Source organism: Mustelus asterias, chromosome 15 (assembly GCF_964213995.1).
Source record: "Mustelus asterias chromosome 15, sMusAst1.hap1.1, whole genome shotgun sequence".
Taxonomy (NCBI): domain Eukaryota; kingdom Metazoa; phylum Chordata; class Chondrichthyes; order Carcharhiniformes; family Triakidae; genus Mustelus; species Mustelus asterias.
Genome location: NC_135815.1, coordinates 61,734,524 through 61,755,426, shown reverse-complemented (window position 1 = coordinate 61,755,426; position 20,903 = coordinate 61,734,524).

Here is a 20,903-nt window from a genome sequence, read left to right as displayed (position 1 = left end):
GGGGGGGGGGGCTGGGGAGAGCCTGGGGGGGGGGGGCGGGGAGAGCCTGGGGGGGGGGGGCGGGGAGTGCCTGGGGGGGGGGGGGGGGAGAGCCGGGGGGGGGGGGGGGGGGGGAGAGCCTAGGGGGGGGCGGGGAGAGCCTGGGGGGGGGGGGGGGCGGGGAGAGCCTGGGGGGGGGGGGGGGGGGGCGGGGAGAGCCTGGGGGGGGGGGGGGGGCGGGGAGAGCCTGGGGGGGGGGGGGGGGCGGGGAGAGCCTGGGGGGGGGGGGGCGGGAGAGCCTGGGGGGGGGGGGGGCGGGGAGAGCCTTGGGGGGGGGGGGGGGGCGGGGAGAGCCTGGGGGGGGGGCGGGGAGAGCCTGGGGGGGGGGGGGCGGGGAGAGCCTGGGGGGGGGGGGGGCGGGGAGAGCCTGGGGGGGGGGGGGCGGGGAGAGCCTGGGGGGGGGGGGGCGGGGAGAGCCTGGGGGGGGGGGGGAGAGCCTGGGGGGGGGGGGGGGAGAGCTGGGGGGGGGGGGGGGCGGGGAGAGCCTGGGGGGGGGGGGGAGAGCCTGGGGGGGGTGGAGAGAGCCTGGGGGGGGGGGGGGGGGGAGCCTTGGGGGGGGGGCGGGGAGAGCCTTGGGGGGGGGTGGGCGGGGAGAGCCTGGGGGGGGGGGGGGGGCGGGGAGAGCCTGGGGGGGGGGGGCGGGGAGAGCCTGGGGGGGGGGCCGGGGAGAGCCTGGGGGGGGGGGGGGGGGGGCGGGGAGAGCCTGGGGGGGGGGGGGGGGAGAGCACCGCGCTCAGGCCATCATTGCCTGCGGCCACCTCCAGGAAAAATGGTAGCACAGGGGGAGTCGTTGTTAAGACTGGGGAGAAACATTGCATGGTCATTGACTACAGTCAGACCATTAACCGCTACACGCAGCTGGACGCGTACCCCCTTCCCCGCATATCTGACATGGTTAATCAGATTGCGCAATTTCGGGGTGTTCTCCACCATCGACTTAAAGTTTGCATACCATCAGCTCCCTATCCGCCTGGAAGGCTGCCAATATACTGCCTTCGAGGTGGATGGCCGCCTCTATCACTTCCTTAGGGTCCCCTTCGGCGTCACCAACGGGGTCTCGGTTTTCCAGCGTGAGATGGACCGAATGGCAGACCAGAACGGGCTGCGGGCCACCTTCCCGTACCTGGATAACGTCACCATCTGCGGCCATGATCAGTAGGACCACGACGTCAACCTCCACAAATTCCTCCACACCATCACTCTCCTAAATCTGACCTATAATAAGGAGAAGTGCGTATTCCGCACACGCCGCCTCGCCATCCTTGGTTGTGTTGTGGAAAACGGGGTCATCGGTCCTGATCCCGACCGCATGCGTCCCCTCCTGGAACTTCCCCTCCCCACCAGCCTCAAAGCACTGAGGAGATGCCTGTGCTTCTTCTTGTATTACGCCCAGTGGGTCCCCAATCATCCGGATAAAGCCCATCCACTCATCAAATCCACATCTTTTCCCCTGACGGCAGAGGCCTGGCCTTCGACTGCATCAAAGCAGACATTGCGAAGGCCACGATGCACACTGTAGACGAATCCATCCCGTTCCAGGTGGAGAGCGATGCATCTGACTTCGCCCTAGCCGCCACCGTTGACCAGGCGGGCAGACCCGTGGCCTTCTTCTCACAAACCCTCCAAGGCCCTGAAATTCGACACTCCTCTGTCGAGAAGGAGGCCCAAGCCATAGTGGAGCCTGTACGGCACTGGCGCCACTACTTAGCTGGTAAACGATTCACGCTACTCACGGACCAACGGTCAGTTGCGTTCATGTTTAATAACACACAGCGGGGCAAGATCAAAAATGACAAAATATTGAGGTGGAGAATCGAGCTTTTCACCTACAATTATGACATCTTATACCGGCCCGGGAAGCTCAATGAGCCCCCAGACGCCCTGTCCCGGGGAATATGTGCCAGCACACAAATAGACCAATTGCAGACTCTCCACAACGACCTCTGCCACCCGAGAGTCACCAGGTTCTTTCACTTTATTAATGCCCATAACCTGCCCTACTCCATTGAGGAAGTCAGGTCTATAACCAGACACTGCCAGGTCTGCGCAGAGTGCAAGCCGCACTTCTAACGGCCAGACAGAGCACAGCTCATAAAGGCCACCCACCCTTTCGAGCGCCTAAGCGTCGACTTCAAAGGCCCCCTCCCCTCTTCTGACCGCACCATATACTTCCTCAACGTCATTGATGAATATTCACGTTTCCCTTTCGCTATTCCCTGCCCGGATATGACCTCGGCCACGGTCGTCAGGGCCCTGCACAGCCTCTTCACCCTGTTCGGTTTCCCTAGCTATATCCATAGCGACCGGGGATCCTCCTTTATGAGCGATGAGCTACGACAGTACCTGCTCTCCAAAGGCATAGCCTCGAGTAGGACACCAGCTACAACCCCAGGGGTAATGGACAGGTAGAGAGGGAGAACGCGACAGTCTGGAAGGCCGTTTTACTAGCTCTGAGGTCTAAGGGTCTTCCAGTCACCCGCTGGCAAGAGGTCCTCCCTGATGCACTACACTCGATTAGATCACTCCTTTGCACAGCTACCAATGCTACCCCTTACGAAAGAATGTTTGTTTTCCCCAGGAAATCCTCCTCAGGGACCTCATACCATGGTGGCTGACGTCCCCAGGCCCTGTCCTGCTCTGGAAGCACGTGAGGACCCATAAGTCGGACCCCCTGGTCGAAAGGGTCCAGCTCCTCCACGCCAACCCCCAATACGCCTATCTGGCGTATCACGACGGGCGGGAGGACACGGTCTCCATTCGAGACCTGGCACCCCGAAAGCTTGTGTGGCTTTTGCTACCAAATAAACCTGTTGGACTTTAACCTGGTGGTGTTAAACTTCTTACTGTGTTTACCCCAGTCCAATGCCAGCATCTCCACATCATGACCCGCAGGTGCCCCAGGGATCACGACGACCCACAACCCCACACCCCCAACCCCCGTATACAGCACGCCTGAGCCCCAGGAGCTGTCACCACGCACCCGACAACCGGAAGGGACTACAAACAACTTGCCTGAGCCCCAGGAGCCACCACCACGCACCCGACAACCGGAAGGGACCACAAATGACTCGAGCGGCTACGGCCTGGCGCCTGAACCAACACCGTGGCCACCGGAACCGACACCTCAACCGGCACTACGGCAGTCGCAGCGGCAGATCAAGCCCCCAGAGAGACAGAATTTGTAAATTTGTAATTCTGTAGATATTGTTCCACCCACCTCACACCCGCTGGACTCTTTTTAAAAGCAGGGGGTGAATGTGGTAAACCACTGTTAAGTTATTGCCTGTGTGTGTGTGTGTGACATGCCTGGACACGCCCCTGCCGGCCCTGCCTGAGACTCCTCCCCCCCCCCCCACCCCCGGGTATCAAGGTGACTGCTCCCAACCCCCCTGCTTCAGTCGCTGGACCAGTTCCGACCAGTTCCGACCAGTTCATCAGCATGGGTGTGCTCCAAGTCTTTTTGTGAATAAAAGCCTGTTTGTTCTTGCATACCAACTAGTCGTCGTATAATTGATAGTGGGCGCAAGCCGGAATGTTTTTATTGAGGACCCTATAATCCACAGTCCTCCATGAATTATCTAGCTTCCTTACTGGTCAGAGTGGCGAGTTCACATGGGTGGCGATTGGCCTCAAAATGCCTTGCCTGGCCTGGCCAGCGAACTTAGGGCGATTTCTAAATCAGCCTCCGCTTCCCGGGGGAAGTGATACTGTTTTTGGGATTGGGACATGGGATCTCCGTCTATCCTTACCTCTGTCCCGGTGACCCTCCCACAATCATGCTTATGGGTCGCGAAGGCAGCTAGATTTCCTTTTACAGACCCTTGATATTCCTCCGGGGTATTTCTTACTGGGGCCTCTAAATCATACCGCTCCTTGGGCTTTACCACACACAGGGCCCCCTTCTCGTGTGCTTCCTCAATCACCATGACCTCCTTCCCAGTCCCCTCCCCTGTTATGCCCCACAGACAGTGGTTTCTCAGATCCACCAGGACCTGGTGTGCCACTATAAAATCGGCGCCTAAAATCCCTTCACCCTCTTGTTCCCAGCTCATCAGGACGCATTTCCACTGCGCCTGGAGTGTCCCTAACCTGATGGACAAAGGAACCGAGAAAAAACCAGCCTTCTCATTCCCCATAAAGCCGACAAGACTGTAGGGCACCCCGCTGGATCGGGGGGAGGTTCGAGGGTTGTCCGTGTGGAAGCACCTGTGTCCAGCAGGTAACTCCCGACTACATCCTGGACCCCCATCCTGACCCAGGGTCTCCCGCATGGGCCATACTCTAGTGGGCATAAAAAGGTGGGCTGCTTCGTTGGTACTCATAGGGGTGCTTGGGGTACGGACACGGGTGCTCTCTGGCCGGTTGCCATGGCTACCTGTCCGGGTTCTGCTGCTTTGGATTGTAAATATGCCAGCAGATCTTTATCATCTATAGTCCCCTGCCCAGGTACACCTACCACCGGGGCTGGGTTGGCTGCTACCGGGGCCCTTTCCCCCACTGACCTATTCGGGTTTCTACACTCCCTCCTGTAGTGCCTGAGCTTCCCACACCCGTAGCTCATCGGTCTCCTGTCTGAAATCCGACTGCCTTCCTGCTTCCACTCCCTCCTCTTGAGGGGTGCCGGTGCAATTTCGTGCACCTTGCCCTTAGAGGGCTTCTCCTCACCCATCTCCCCGTTGCGGTATGCAAGGGTGAGTTTTCTAATTACCTCCGCCTCGTTAAGGTTCGGGTCCGTTGGGCCGAACCAATGCTCGGCCTTTGCCCTAACTCGCGGAAGGCAGTTTGCTACCAGTGTTTTCAGCCAGTGGGCTGTTCTCTCATCCAAATTCTGCCTGTCTAAAGGAGTTCCACACGCTCCCTCATACACCGTCCACAGCCTGTCTGCAAACATGTCCGGGGACTCTGCGACTTGCTGCTTTGTCTCCCACACCCTCGTGAAGGGACTACCCTGGTTTAACCCCATGGCCTCCAGAACTGCTGTCTGTGCCGCTACCCATGTGGCAGGTCTTCCCCGTTCCCTGGAGGTCACTGCCTTACATAGATATGAGTCTAGGGTCATCAGTAATAGTTTTACCCTTTCCACCTCCTCACAGTCGTTTATGTCGGCTGCCTGCTGCACCTCCATAAAATGTAATAACGGGTCTCCCGCCCTGGTCAACCTTGGAATGTGGGTCACCATCCCCCTGAGCGCGTGTGCCCCATGGGGAATTATTATAGCGCTCTCTATTGGTCCCCTATCTGCCAGTCCCACTGGGGGACCATACTTACGCTGCCTTATCGGGCACATCTGCCCTACCTGGGGCTGTTGCCCCTCTAACACTACGGCCTCTGGCTCTCCCACCATGATCGGTAGCCCCACCGCCTCGTGGTGTGCTACACACGACAGAGATGTCGCTAACTGGGGTTGTCCTCCCGACCCCCCTTGAGCCCATTCCTCCCTGGACAGCCCAAACCCCACCTGCCAACCCGGACACATTACCGGCGCTTCTGGAGGCGGTCTATTCCCCTTCGCCCCTGGGGAATCGTCTGCTGTGGGAAGCCCTCTGCCCCCAGGGGACCCTCCTGCTCCTACCAGGTACGCCCGTCCCCTAACTTTGGACAGAGCCTCCTCCAGCTCTCCTATCCTTTCCTGACACGGCCCATGATCACTGTCCCCCCGCTCGTCACAGGCTACCCTGTATGCTGCCTGAATGTCCCTGAAACTTCCCTCCAGCTCCCTGTGCCTCAGTGTACTCTGAGCCATGAGTTCCTGGGCATTCCGCTCCCTCTCCTTTGCCTCTGCAGCCTGACATTGGCGAAACTCCTGGGTGTTTCTGTGTGGCTCATTTGCCTGCAGGATACACTGCCTGGCCTCACAAAGCTCATCATATTGCTGTTCCTCTGCTCTAGCGCCTTCCCCTGCGCTGGTCCTTGCTTCTCCAAGTTTCTCTTCCAAAATGGCAATACGTCTCTCCATTTTGGCTACCTGCTGGGATAAGCACGCCAGCCAAACTGCCTTTTCCTGTCCCTTATTATAATCCTTGCTCTCTGTCCACTCCACGGCAGCCGCTGCGGGCTGCTCCGCTGTTGTGAGCGCCATCACCCATTTTTTGGTAAGGTTGATTTTTTTAAATAGGTAAGAGGAGATTCTCTCCTCCATCTTGCTTCTTTCTCTCACCCCCTCTGGCAAGTCACATATCCCAGACCACCGGAGTCCTGTCGCGGTCGCCATCGTAGCAGGATCTTTCTCTTTACTCCACTTACAGGCCGGTATTTGGGGGTCTGCCGATAGCTGCGAGTGTCTCTCTCTTACAGGCCTTGAAATTTCAAAGGCCGGGGAATGCTGCACTGGAGCAACTCCACAGGAGAGAGCGCTGAACCAGGCTCACCGTTTATACCTGACCGGTAACCTGATACTTATATCACACAGCCATCCCAAAACCACCACCAAGGCCTGAGTGATTCTCTCCCTTGTCGGTGGGACAACGGCCACCCTGAACCCACTCCACTCGAGTAGGTCTCCAAGAGAGAGAACAGAGAGACTCTGTCCTTTATCTCCTGACCAGCAGTCTCCCTTGAGTGAGCGGCTTCGAATCGCTCAGATCACCCTCGGTTCTAGACTCCGGATTTATGGTAAGGGATATTGAAACTGTGACCTCGTCAGAGCGCGCTGATGAGAGAACAAGAGGCAAGACGGACTCCAAACGAGTTTCAAAACTTAGTGATTTATTTAACAATAGAATCAACCTCTCCAATACCACACCACACATGAATAAAACTTATACTTTATACTATCACTCTGGGAGAAATGCTAACGGGTACAACATAAAATCTTACTTTACACAGTTCAAAACAAGATTACTGAACTTTAAAATTACAATACACCACCCCTCCCCTTGCCTCAACCTCTATCCTATCCTCAGGAGCTTCACAAGGTTGGCTGGGATACTCACAATTCTAAAAGGGGTTCCTTTGTGATGGGCTCGAACGTCTTAGTGCAGGGTCAAAACTGGGCTGCTGTTGGACTTCACCTCTGCACATGAGCTTGCGATTCTGGAAGAGAGCTCAGTTTGGCTTGTCTGCCTTCCTTGATCTTAACTTCAGCCCAATTTAACAACCAACTTCCCTGCCCCCGTAGGTGATTTTCAAGGACAATGGGCTTCCGATCACCGGCAGTCTCGGTTTAATTGAGTCAAGTCCAAACACAAAAGGCTGGAACTGCCTTGACCCCCGTTGGTCGTTATTTTAATGTCTTTTTAATGCTCCTCCGGAGCTTCCTGAACGGTGTCCCATTAGTGGGATGGGGCTTCTTGTCTTCTGTGGATGGGCCGATTTCCGTGGCCATTGTCTCCCTGTTGGTCTGTTTACTGTTCGTCTGCTGGTCTCCATCTCCCTTTGTTCTTCTGATGATTAGATCACTGGTGTGTCTGCCTTTCTGCCGCACCTGGCCACTTGCATATCCAGGGGGCTCACACCTTTCCTTAGCACAGTCCACAGGCAGATTATGTTTGTCCTGCCGAGCCTTCTGGGATGAGCAGCCCGAGTTGGCCACTTTTAAACTGTCAGGTTTCTCCTGAGTCCTTTTAAAATATGGAGGATTGCCCTGAAACTTACAGGTTCAGCTATGATGAATGGCTATTTCAGCAAGGTGAATGCTGTGAATAGCCACAAAGCTGTAACTTAGGATGTGTGACCCTTCAATGGTAGAATGATTAAAATAGGGGATTTTAAAAAGACCAGGATGAAGGAGAGCAGGAACCTTTGAGGGTTGTAGGACTGGAGGAGATTACTCACCTGAAGAAGGGGCTTGGGGCTCCGAAAGCTTGTGTGGCTTTTGCTACCAAATAAACCTGTTGGACTTTAACCTGGTGTTGTTAAACTTCTTACGGAGATTACAGAGACAGGAAAGGCAAAGCCATGGAGGAATTTGTCGACAGGGAAAAGAAATTTAAACCAGGCATTCTGGACTGGGAGTCATTGAGCAAAAGGCTAATAGGTGAACAGGACTTGGCGTGGGTTAGGTAAAGACTGCAGAATTTTGGATGAGTTTTAGTTTATGACAGGTGGAACATGGGAGTCCGGCCAGGAGAGCTTTTGAATAGTCAAGTTTAGGCAACTGTATCAAAGGCCGCAGACGTAGAAAAGGACGAGGAGGAAGAGTCTCCCGAGATCCCAGTCTAAAAGAATGTCATTTGTGATTTGATAAATGCTGGTTCAGTGCTGTGGTCAAGGCAGGAACCTAATTGGAGGAATTCAAACACAGAACCCCAGGACAGATGAGCATGGATTTGGGAGGTGTTAACAGCAAGGAATTAAAAACAGAAAATATTCTGCAGGTAAAATTTAACAAAGGGATGGGGGAGAATTTCAGCAACAGGGGAGCGAGCTTATAAAGGCTGCTTTGTGTTGTTACGGAGGTGGGAAATAAGCCATCTTGGAATTGCCTGGTTATATGGTCACCATTATGAAGTAAGGTCCTAAGGTTGAGAATAGTCTGGCTCAGTTTCAGATGGTAGGGAAAGGGATGGAACAGATTTGAACCAGGGACTGAAGATAATGGCTTCAGTTGACCCAATAATTATTTGGCAGAAATTTCTCTTCAGTCAGGAAGGATGTCAGACAAACAGTGGAAGGAACGAAGGAGGTAATGACGAGTTAGAGCTAGGTGTCGGCAACAAACGTGGACATGAATGCTGTGTTTTCAGATGATGGTGCTGGAGAGCAGAACATGATTGAAAAACAGGAGGGGGCCAGGCAAAGATCAAGTCTAGGAGGACGAGAAGAGATAGTTTATCATGGTCCCAGTCACACAAGATTTCAGCTGTTACATTGTTAGGAGCTGCTTCTGTACTGTGGCAGAAAGCTGACTGAAGTGATCCACACGTGGGGTTCCAGGATAGGTGGGCATGCTTTGGGAGGATGGAAATAATCAGCAGGTTAGGCATCGTCAGTGGAGAGAGAAACAGAATCTTTCAGCTTGATGATCTTCAATCAGAAATGGGAAAATTAGGAATTCAATAGGTTTCAAGCAAGAGAAAGGGAAGAGGGTTGGAAAAATAACAAAAAGAAAGCTCTGAGATAGGATGTACATAGGAAAAATTACATGACAAAAGTGGTGGTGGTGTGGGGCCAAAGGGAATGGTAAAGGGATAATTAAAGAAACACAAGATCTGTCTAGAAGAGGTATCAATTATAGAGTGATGACATCCTTTAATTGTTTAGTTTCCTACATTTTCTGATTTATTTCAGATTTCCAGCATCTGGAATATTTTATTATGGAAACAATTTCAAGCACTTGGGGGAGAAAGGGATATGGAGTTTGTAGGAATGGGGGGGGGGGAGAAGTCAAGGATGGGTTTATTGAGGAGAGAGCTTTTGATGGTTATAAAGGGTGGGGGGGGGGGGGGGGGGCGGTGTGGAACGGTGACCGTTAACAATATCAATTAACTTGGGGACCAGTAAAGGAAGTTGGGAGTGTCAGGAGTTTAGTAAGAATAGGTTTGAGGGAACAAAAGGGGGATCTCATAGTCCAGATGAGTTTAGAACAGTCTTGAGGGAGAGAGGGTAGCAAAGAAACAAGAGAAAAATCCAATAATAACTTACTGCCAGGTGTGAGGACAACCACCCTCCCTCTTCATAGAAGGATGACATCTTTGCAGCTCAATTCATCCTTCCTTGTTTGAAAAGGTTGTTCAGACATTCTATCGTAATGCCAGCCATGGAGAACCATATGCTTAACTCTGGCCAATGTTGGATCCTTCTGAGTCCAGTTGCCAGATCTGTTGCAATGACATGGATAATGTGTCAAGGAAATTCAAGACAAGCATAATTTCTTGTGGTACTGTTGGGGGTGACGTACTTTCCAGTGGTGGGGGACGGCTCAAGGCATCTGCATCTGATATATGTGCCCCCAGTCTGTGTTGGAAAGTATGTTCATAAGTAGCCAACAATAAAGCCCAACACTGTATCCTTGCACACACCATTGGAGGAATGGATTTACATTCTCTAAATAAGCCTAGCAGGGGTTGATGATCAGTAATTATAGTGAAATGCTGTCTGCAAACATATTGGTGGAATTTCTTTATCCCAAAGATGATGGCCAATCTGTGAGCATGCCTTTTCTGCAGCAGTTAGGGTCTTTGAAGCATTTATAGGGTCTTTCTAGCCCATCTTTCATTATATGTGACAAAACAGCCTTAAATTCTATTAGGAGATGCATCACAATTGAGAATGTTTGAAGGGTCAAAAGGCACTAAAAGACAGGACGACTGCAGGACTTACTTCACTTGTCTGAAGGTTTCATTTTGCTGTGTTTTCCAGTACCATCTCTGATGTTATTTAAATAATACATGTAGAGGTGCCAACATTGTAGACAAGTTTAGAATAAACCTTCCAGAATGGCTGCTGTTCCGAGAAAAGATTTTATGGAGAATTTTCCTGTCTTGTCTGCCACGGGAATCATAGCAGGCAGGGGGACGGACCATGCAAAGATCCGTTGACTTTGGGTGGGATTTTCTGGTTTTGGGGCGAGCGCAACTGGAAAATCTCGTCCTGCAACTCTGACACATTCTTTGGGGCTGGTGCTTCTTTAATGGCCCTAACTTTTCTTCCATTGGATGCAATCCTTATGCATCTACTCTAAACCCCAAATAAGTCACCTTGTTTGCTTTAAAGGAGCATTTCTCTCTCTTTAATCTTACTCCAGCTTTCTGGAACCTTTTTAAAATCTCCTCTAGGTTAGCATAGAGAACCCAAATGGAAACATTAGTATCAAAAGGCCAAACAGCAGTTTTTAACCAAGAAAACAGGTTTTTGAATTTAGCTAATCAATTTGAATCAGGCACTTAGATACCAAAAACCTATTAAATTTAAATCTGATGGTGTTGACATTCTAGAACCAATCATATTGTGGGAAATATTGATATGTCATCATGAGTATAAAAGAAGGGGACAGTGGGACAAAGACGAAAGAGTAACTGCCACCTGCCAGAGATAACAGCTCTCAGCTCTCTCTCTCTCTCTCTCGAGCTTCATCTATGTCTTAGAGAAAGCACCATCTAGATAGCAAAAGCACCAAAGAAGAAAGAAGTTCCAGACAAAAGAATCAACAGAGAAGGCCCAGAATATTCCAGAAGACACAAAACGTGGTTGTAATTTAGAGAGTGACTGAATTCTATTTCGTTAATGAGTGGGAATTATATTCTTTTGAACATCATACCATTAGAATCTTGTTTTATTCAGGAATAGTTAATAGTTAAAAGGGATATGGGATTTATTCAATTTATTAATAGTTTAGTTAAGCAAATAGTTTAGTTGAGCAAAGGAGGACTAAGATTGATTAAGTGGGGCAAAATTGAGTAAGAGAGTAAACTTGCAAGGAACATAAAAGTGGACTGTAAATGTTTCTCTAAAAATAGAAAAATATTAGTGAAGATAAATGTAGGTCCCTTAAAGTCTGAAATGGGAGAATTTGTAATAGAGAACAAGGGAATGTCAGAGCAATTAAACAACTACTTTAGATCTTTCTTCATGAAAGAAGACATAAATAACTTTCCAGAAATGCTAGGGAACGCGGGGTCCAGTGAGAAGGAGGAATTTAAGGAAAATTGTATTATTAAAAAGACTGCTAAAGAAAATAATGGGGCTGAAAAGAGATTGATCCCCAAGTCCTGATAATCTACATCCCAGGGAACTAAAGGAGATGGCCATGGAAATAGTGGATGCATTGGTTGTCATCTCCCAAAATTCTATAGATTCTGGAACAGTCTTGTCAGATTGGAGGGTGGCAAATGTAACCCCGCTACTTAAAATGGAGGGAGGGAGAAGACAAGGAATTTTAGTTAAGACGGGCAGCATGGTCGGTGCAGGCTTGGAGGGCCGATAATTTTCTTTCTTCTTTGTACCGACTGATTAGCCTGGTATTAGTGGTAGGGAAAATGTTAGAACCTATTATAAAAGATGTAATAACAAGACATTAACAGCTCCTAACTTATCTTCTATCAGATGCAACCCTTGTGCATGTACTCTAAACTCCAAGTAAGTCACCTTGTTTGCTTTAAAGATGCATTTCTTGCTCTTTGATCTTACTTCAGCTTTCTGGAAGCTTTTTAAGTCCTCTTCTAGATTGGTTGGTTGTTCCTCTTCTGTGGCCCCTATAATTTGCACATCATCCAAGTTAATAGCCAACTCAAGTAAATCTTATAAAAGGCTCTCCGTTGTGTGTTGAAAGATTGCACAGGGGTCATGTGTGTTCAGCCAAGGATAAAGCTGTCGTGAATGCACCCCAGGAACTGAGCATACCTAGAGGATGCGCTTAGTGTGGTTGCAGATGATCTGAATGTTAAGGGAGTGGAAGCCCCTACATTTGATAAAGAGGACTCCATGATGCCATGGGAATCAGAGAACCACATAAGTGCAGTCAATGGTTCCAGGTGTTTGTGGGAAGCCAGCTATGTGGGCAAATTCCATGGCTTATGCATCCTGGCGAGCCTGGTCAGGTTGAGATTAATGAAATTGTGTGCCCGAGCAAAGATGCATCTGCAATGTCTCTGATGCCTTATGTGCAGATGCCTGTGAGATACCACAAAGGTCAACGGTGGAGCTCTGAAACGAGTCACTTGCATAAAGATTGAGGGTGGCTGTGACCTTCAAGGCCACAGGCAGTGGATGCCCTCCAAGTCCATGTGGTGCCAACTCTTGGATGATGAACCATGTTCCTATACTTGTGGAGTCTCCTCTGATCCTGGTTCTCATCCAACTAGAGGAAGGTCAGGCACCGTCTACAGAAGAAGGTACCTCTGAGACCTTCCTCCTCAGGGTTCTGTTCCTGTCTCTTGTGACGTCCCAAGGGGCTGGAGATTGTGATAGGTGGGGTGGAGTTCACTTTGTTCAACAACTTACACTGTTGCCCAAATACAAAATAAAAATGAATGTTTATTTTAAGGTCCTCAGATACTCAGCAAAACAAAAAAAAGGAAATGAACCTAGCTCTTCTTTGAGCCTAACTTTACATACAATACATCCCTATGTATTATATACACAACCTGGATGATTAATCCACTTCCCAGGGAAAACTCAACACAGTATCTAACAGTGACAGTCTTTCAATAAGGCAAGGCAGACGCAAGGTCAAAATTCAAATGAAAAGTTCAGATTACCAGAGCGGGTTCCCATAGAGGCGGAAGTTCAATCCACATCAGCGATTTTGTACTTTCCAAGGTCAGCAACAAAAGTGTTATGCACACAGCAAATTCCTCACTCTCCAAGCCACCTTTCTCACATTCCCTAAATTGGCTTCAGCCCTTTTGCGGGATTCAGCTCTGCTTATATAATCCAGCAAAGCTACACAGCTGATCCTCGTTGCATTGATTCCTTTAGTGATTTCCATTAGTCTGCCATGTGACTTCCAGGTTGATTTCCTGTGGTCATCATGGTTGAGGGAAACTCTGTTAAGAAACTGGAGAATATTGTGAGAAAAGTACCACCCTTCCAGCACACAGCCCCTGGTGACACCACACACTGGACAGCCATACACCATTGCAATTATCATCAATCTTCTTTCATCGCAAGAAGGATAACAGCCAGTTCTACCGGCTCCATCTCTCTCTTGCTCTACTCACTGCATGGGAAGAAAGAGAAAGAGTGAACCTTGAGGAGTTGTCTCCATGCCCTGACCCATTTCCCATCAACCCCAGGAGCACCCAGGAGTGGGGCGGCACGGTAGCACAGTGGTTAGCACTGCTGCTTCACAGCTCCAGGGACCTGGGTTCGGTTCCCGGCTTGGGTCACTGTCTGTGTGGAGTTTGCACATTCTCCTCGTGTCTGCGTGGGTTTCCTCCGGGTGCTCCGGTTTCCTCCCACAGTCCAAAGATGTGCGGGTTAGGTTGATTGGCCATGCTAAATTGCCCTTAGTGTCTTGAGATGCGTAGGTTAGAGGGATTAGCGGGTAAATATGTAGGGATATGGGGGTACGGCCTGGGTGGGATTGTGGTCGGTGCAGACTCGATGGGCCGAATGGCCTCTTTCTGTACTGTAGGGTTTCTATGATTTCACCCTTTCGATAGTCCCTGAATACAGTATGGAAGCCATACACTGAGGCCCAACCAATTACTATCTCCCAGAATGGACAGGACCCTTCGCTACCTCTGCACACTCAACCTGATTGAGTGACCATAGCTTTGAGAATCCTCCTATGCCCTGAGGTCTCATGAAAGGTTCAGGCATCTGCCCATTGCACGCTTATCAAGGGTGTTGGGGAGGTTCCTGTAAGGACCCAACTGCAACCACACCTGTTGGAGCAGGGCACCCTGCTGAACCATTGCCAGGTCTGGAAAATTATAGCTATGACAAAGGTTGGATAAGCTGGTGTTGTTCTCTGAGGAACAGAGGAAGCTGAGGGAGATTTGTTTGAGAGGTACAAAATTGTGAGGAGCCTGGATAGAGTGGATGGCAAGGGCCTATTTACTTTAAAGATTAGAGGGGAGATGGGAGAAAGAAAATCACCCAGAGGGTTGTGGGAACTCACTGAAAGGGTAGTAGAGGCTGAAACCCTCGGCTCATTTGAAAGGTATCTGGATATGCACCTCCAGCACCATAACCTGCAGGGTTACGGACCAAACGTTGGAAAGTGGGATTTGGCTGGTCAGTGGGATTCGGCTGGACAGTAGGATTAGGCTGGATGACCCATGGATATGACAGTTCCCAGAGAAAAAAATTTCACACGGCCCTTCAGATCCACGCACACAACCATAAATCTGAAGTTGAAGCACAAAGTAACATTATCCCGCTCAGAGTGTATTAGAAAATCTTCCCTGAGAATTTGAAGAAAAAGGTTAACCAAGGAAAGATGCTCTGAAACTGAGCAACATCATGCTAAGAGCATACAAGAGAATTTGGGATTTGACAGCTAGGAATGATCCAAATCAGAGGAAGACACAAAGGGAAAGATTTGACTGTATATTCTATGTCACAGATGGTCTTGCCATCCTGGGGTTGTGCAGTTGTGAAGTGCCTCTTCTTATCTCAGTAAACAATGAGGTGAATCAGGTGACCCTGAGGGTTGAAGGTAGTACACCCCCATTGAAAAGTACCATCATATCAGAAGAAAGGAAGATTGAGTGCAAAAACAGAAAGTGCTGGAGATGATTTTTCATCCGGCACTCTTCATCTGTGAGAATGACAGCACATGCTCAAAGTCCGGAAAGCAAGATTTACGCTGGCAAGTTTCCAAGTTCTGATCTTCCCACCGGCAGAGTGGGACTGCAGAAAGCTCATTTTAATATATTAGCATGTCATTAGTGAACACTCTCTCCAGACTCCCCCTACCCCCCTCTATATCACTGGATATTCAATGGTTACGGCATGACATCGTGCCAGTAGGTTCATCTAGAGGTAGGGTGTAAAGGTGAGTATAGCCTCCAGGGGAGAGGGCCTTGGCTAGGCCTGGCAATGCCTCCTGGCACAGATTGGCACCATGCCCATGCCAAGTGGCAGGCCCTCGTGGGAACCTCATGGGTGGTGTGGGGGGGTGGTGGGGGAGGGTGCACGGGAGTGAAAGGATTCATTCAGATTTGGTTGTGGACTGGGAGCGGACGGAGGAGCAGGAGATGTTAGCAATGGACGTGGGGAGAGGCAGGATCGGAGGAAGGTCAAGGGATGGGAAGAGAAGCGCTGACTCTGATCAGGGGGTGCGAAGGGGAACCCGTGACCTCTGTGGTGGGCTGCCGGCGGGGGGGGTTTATTCATGTTCTGAACATGGCACCCTTTAAAGATGGTGCCTTGATGGTGCCCCAATCTCAGTGCAGCCGGGTTTTGCCGGCTTGTTGAGACCCCAACCCCCCTACAGCCATGAAGCATGCCCCCTTGATTGTTTTTACGATGTGGAGATGCCGGCATTGGACTGGGGTGGGTTCAGTAAGAAGTCTCACAACACCAGGTTAAAGACCAACAGGTTTATTTGAGGGGGGGGGGGGGGGGATTTTGGTGGAGGGGAATGGAGGGGGGTGGGGGGAGCAAGGAGGAGACCCGGAATGGAGAAGTGAAAAAATAGAAGTGAGTAGGAAGGATGATAAAATGGATGAATTAGGTGAAACAAAATAAAATAAATGGAAATAGGGTGAAGGTGGAAGGGAGAGTTCATACTCTGAAGTTGTTGAACTCGATTTTCAGTCCAGAAGGCAGTAAAGTGCCCAATTGGAAGATGAGGTGCTGTTCCTCCAGTTTGCGTTGGGCTTCACTGGAACATTGCAAAAGGCCAAGGACAGACATGTGGACAGGAGAGCAGGGTGGTGCATTGAAGTGCCGAGCGACAGGAAGGTCTGTGTCCTGCTTGTGAACGGACCAAAGGTGTTCAGCAAAGCGGTCACCCAGTCTGCATTTGGTCTCTCCGATGTAGAGTGGACTACATTGGGAGCAGCGAATACAATAGACCAGATTGAAGGAGGTGCATGTGAAGCAATACTTCACCTGAAAGGGGTGTTTAGGACCTGGGATGGTGAGCAGGGAGAAGGTAAAAGGGTAGGTGTTGCACCTTCTACGATTGCATGGGAAGGTGCCATGGACAGAGGGCGAGGTGTTGGGTGTGATGGAGGAGTGGACCAGTGTGTCCCGGAGAGAACGGTCCCTGTGGAATGCTGACAGGGGGAGTGAGGGGGAGATGTGTTGAGTAGTGGTATCATGCTGGAGTTATTGGGAATGGCGGAGATGATCTTTTGAATGTGAAGACTGGTGGGAAGAAAAGTGAGGACAAGGGGGACCCTTGTGACCCTCTGGGAGGGAGGGGAGGGGGTAAGAACAGTGGCCCAGGGGATGGGTTGGATGTGGTTGAGAGCCGTGTCAACCACAGTGGGTGGAAAACCATGACTGAGGAAGAAGAAAGAAATATCGGCAGCGCCATTTTAGAAAGAGGCATCATCAGAGCAGATGCGGCGGAGGTGAAGGAACTGAGAGAAAGGGATGGAGTCCTTACAGGATGTGGGATGTGAAGAGCTGTAGTCAAGGTAGTTGTGGGAGTCGGTGAGCTTGTAATGGTTACTGGTGGACAGTTTATCACCAGAAATAGAGACAGAGAGGTCAAAGAAGGGAAGAGAAGTGTCAGAGCTGGACCATGTGAAGGTGATAGAGGGGTGGAAATTGGAAGCAAAATTGATATATTTTTCCAGGTCCAGATGAGAGCATGAAGTGGTACCGAAATAGTTGTCAATGTACCGATAAAGGAGTTGGGGGAGAACATAACATAAGAACATGTGAATTAGGAGCAGGAATAGGCCATCTGGCCCCTTGAGCCTGCTCCGCCATTCAATAAGATCATGGCTGATCTTTTCGTGGACTCAGCTCCACTTACCCGCTCGCTCACCATAACCCTTAATTCCTTTATTGTTCAAAAATGTACCTATCCTTGCCTTAGAAACATTCAATGAGGTAGCCTCAACTGCTTCACTGGGCAGGGAATTCCACAGATTCACAACCCTTTGTGTGACGAAGTTCTTCCTCAACTCAGTCCTAAATCTGCTTCCCCTTATTTTGAGGCCATGCCCCCTAGTTCTAGAGGGGGCTGGAGAAGGACTGGAACAGAGAATGCTCCACATAACCCATAAAGAAACAAGCATAACTGGGAATCATGCGGGTGCCCATAGCCACACCTTTTATTTGGAGGAAGTGAGATGAGTTAAAGGAGAAAAATTGTTGAGTGAGAGAACCAGTTCAGCCAGATGGAGGAGTGGTGGATTGTCTGCTGCCCATTCAGTTTAGCATGTAGTCCTGCGTTGAATTTTTTGAAAATTCTGGGAATCCCAATAGAACTAAAAGGAAAGCTTGAAAAAGAGCTCCAGAATTCAAACTGTGCCTCAGTGATTAGACTGCTGTTGAGTATGTGCTCATTTGTAGCACCGTTCCTCATTCCCTCATTTTGTTGAGGGGTTAGTAATGAGCCGATTTGGATTTGTCTGCCATTTGTTAGGTCACACCTGAGCAATGTTCACAGTCATAGAGTTTTACAGTACAGAAAGAGGCCCTTCAGCCCATCATATTTATGCCAGCCATCAAGCATCTATCCTAATCCCATTTTCATAGCTTTGTATGCTATGATATTTCAATGCTCCTCTAAATTCTTTTTAAATGTTCTGAGGGTTTCTGCTTCTCCAACCCTTTCAGACAGTGAGTTCCAGATTCCCACCACCCTCTGGGTGAAAAAGATATTCTTCATATCCCCTCTAAATCTCCTGCCCTTTACTGTAAATCTATGACCCTTGGTTTTAGACCCCTCTACTAAGGGGAAAAGTTTCTTCCTATCTACCCTCATAACTTTGTACATATCAATCAGGTCCCACCTCAGTTCCTCCAAGGAAAACAACCCCAGCCTAACCAGCCTCTCTTAGCTGAAACGCTTCAGCCCAAGCAACATCTTGGTGAATTTCCTCTGCACCCTCTCCAGTGCAATCACATCCTTCCTATAATGTAATGACCAGAACTGCACACAGTACGCCAGCTGTGGCCTAATGATAAGATAGAAGCAGGGAAGTTGTTTCCACTGGCGGGTGAAACTAGAACTAGGAGGCATGGCCTCAAAATACAGGGAGCAGATTTAGGACTGAGTTGAGGAGGAACTTCTTCACACAAAGGGTTGTGAATCTGTGGAATTCCCTGCCCAGTGAAGCAGTTGAGGCTACCTCATTGAATGTTTTTAAGGCAAGGATAAATTTATGAACAGTAAAGGAATTAAGGGTTATGATGAGTGGACAGATAAGTGGAGCTGAGTCCATGAAAAGATCAGCCATGATCTTACTGAATGGCGGAGCAGGCTTGAGGGGCCAGATGGCCTACTCCTGTTCCTAGTTCTTATGCCCAGTTTTGAGCTGCAAGATCTGTTCCGATTCTCATCTGAACCTGTCTTTCTTCATAACTGAAACATTTCAGTCCAGGCAACATCCTGGTGAGTTCCCTCACACCCTTTCTAGTGCAATCACATTCTTCCAGAGTGTGGTGATGAGAACTGTGTGCAGTACTCTTGCTGTGGCCTAACGAGCGTTTTATACAGCTCCATCATAACCTTCACAAGGACTGTACAGTGGCCACTCCTAGCAATACTGTCATGGAGAGGTGAATTTGTGATAGATTGGTGAGGATGAGGTCAAATAGATGTCTCCCCCCCACTAATTCACTCACCACCTGCCAGAGGCAAAGTCTGACAGATACATCACTTAGGACTCGGTCAACTCAGGCAGTAGCGGAGCTATCAAGCCACTGTCGATGCTGAGCAATCATCAGAGTATATTCTGTGCCCTTATTGTCCCCAATACTTGTTCAATGTTGAGGGGTACTGATTTATTAACTGTGCTTGATGGTAAATAGCAAGAGATTCCCTTGTCTATGCTTGATTTGATGCCTTAAGATTTTAGGGGGCCCAGAGTCACGTTGAAGACTTCCAGGATTGCTCCTGACCTCATACCACTGGGCTTCCACCTCTCATCATTCTGTCCTGCTGCTTGGATAGTACATACCTAACGATGATGACAAAGGAATCTGGGACATTGGATCTAGGGCGAGTATGACTATGTTAGTTAGTTGTTTGACTAGTCCATGAGACATGCGTACTTTTGTCCGATCAAAACCCAATGCTTAGGTTGATGCCAAGTATCTTAGAAGTATTTTGTTCTTATTGTACTTGGTTGTGATTTGATTCAACTGGTTGGATTTCTCAGCCATTTTGTTTTGTACTCACTGATCGAATCAGGTTAGGCTGACAATCCATTTGGTATATTGGCACCAATATTGATCTATTAATTATAGGTTTATTCAACTAGCTCATTTTATATTCCCCAGTGAAATAGTGGGAATTCATGTCTCTGGATCTTTCTTATGGAAAACTAATCCAATAACATAACTACTATGCCATCATTCCCTTGTGTTAGGTGTTATAAACACAGGCACAGAGTACAGGAGCAGGGAATTAATAAGTAGCCTTTATAAAAACTGGTTATGGTTTAGCTGGAGTATTGCCCTCTTCTGGGAATCACACTTTAGGAAGGATTTCAAGGCCTTAGAGGGTGCAGAGTAGATTTATTGGAATGGTGCAAAGCTTCAGAAACTTAAGTGGAGAGTTGAGGGAAGCTGGGATTTTTCTCCTTACAGCAAAGAAGATAAAGGGGAGATTTAATAGGAGCTCAGAATTATGAATAGATTTGATTGAGTCAATAGGTTTGCACTGGCTGGAGGACTGGTAACCAGAGATCACAGGTTTAAGACTATGGGCCCGATTTTACCAAAACTTCACGCCCGTTTTCGGGTGCTAAATCGCGGTAAAGTCGGGCATCGGGCCTATACCGCGATCTGCACCCGATTCCGAGCAGATTGCGGCTTTACCGACACCCGATTCGGGCGCGGGTCCGGCCCACGCCCGAATTGGGCAGCCCGACGCTTTAAATGCATTTGCATGTATTTAAATCGACTTAATGAACCGCGCGCCCAACTCTACCACCAAATCCCACTTTACCGTCTTCTGGACCGATGCGGATCCGTGCTCTAATCGACCTGCTGAATAAAAATCCGAAGTCGCCACTGCAGCCTCCAAAGAACGGGGTCAGAGACTGCAATGGCTCTCTGACCCAGCTCCTCCTCTGGTGGGGGGAGGAGGGTGGGAGGAGGAGGAGGGGGTGTGACGTATCATCATCTGGTGGGGGGGTAGTGGGAGGGGAGGGGGTGTGACCGGTCATTCCCTGGGGGGTGGGGGGGGGGGGGGGGGAGGGGAGGGGGTGTGACCGATCATCCCTTGGGGGATGGGGTGTGACGTATCATCCTCTGGGGGGGGGGGGGGGGGGGGGGGGGGGGGCGGTGCGCTGCCACTCTGCGGCCGATCGGTGGGGAGGGAGGGGGTTCCGCTCAGGTGAATA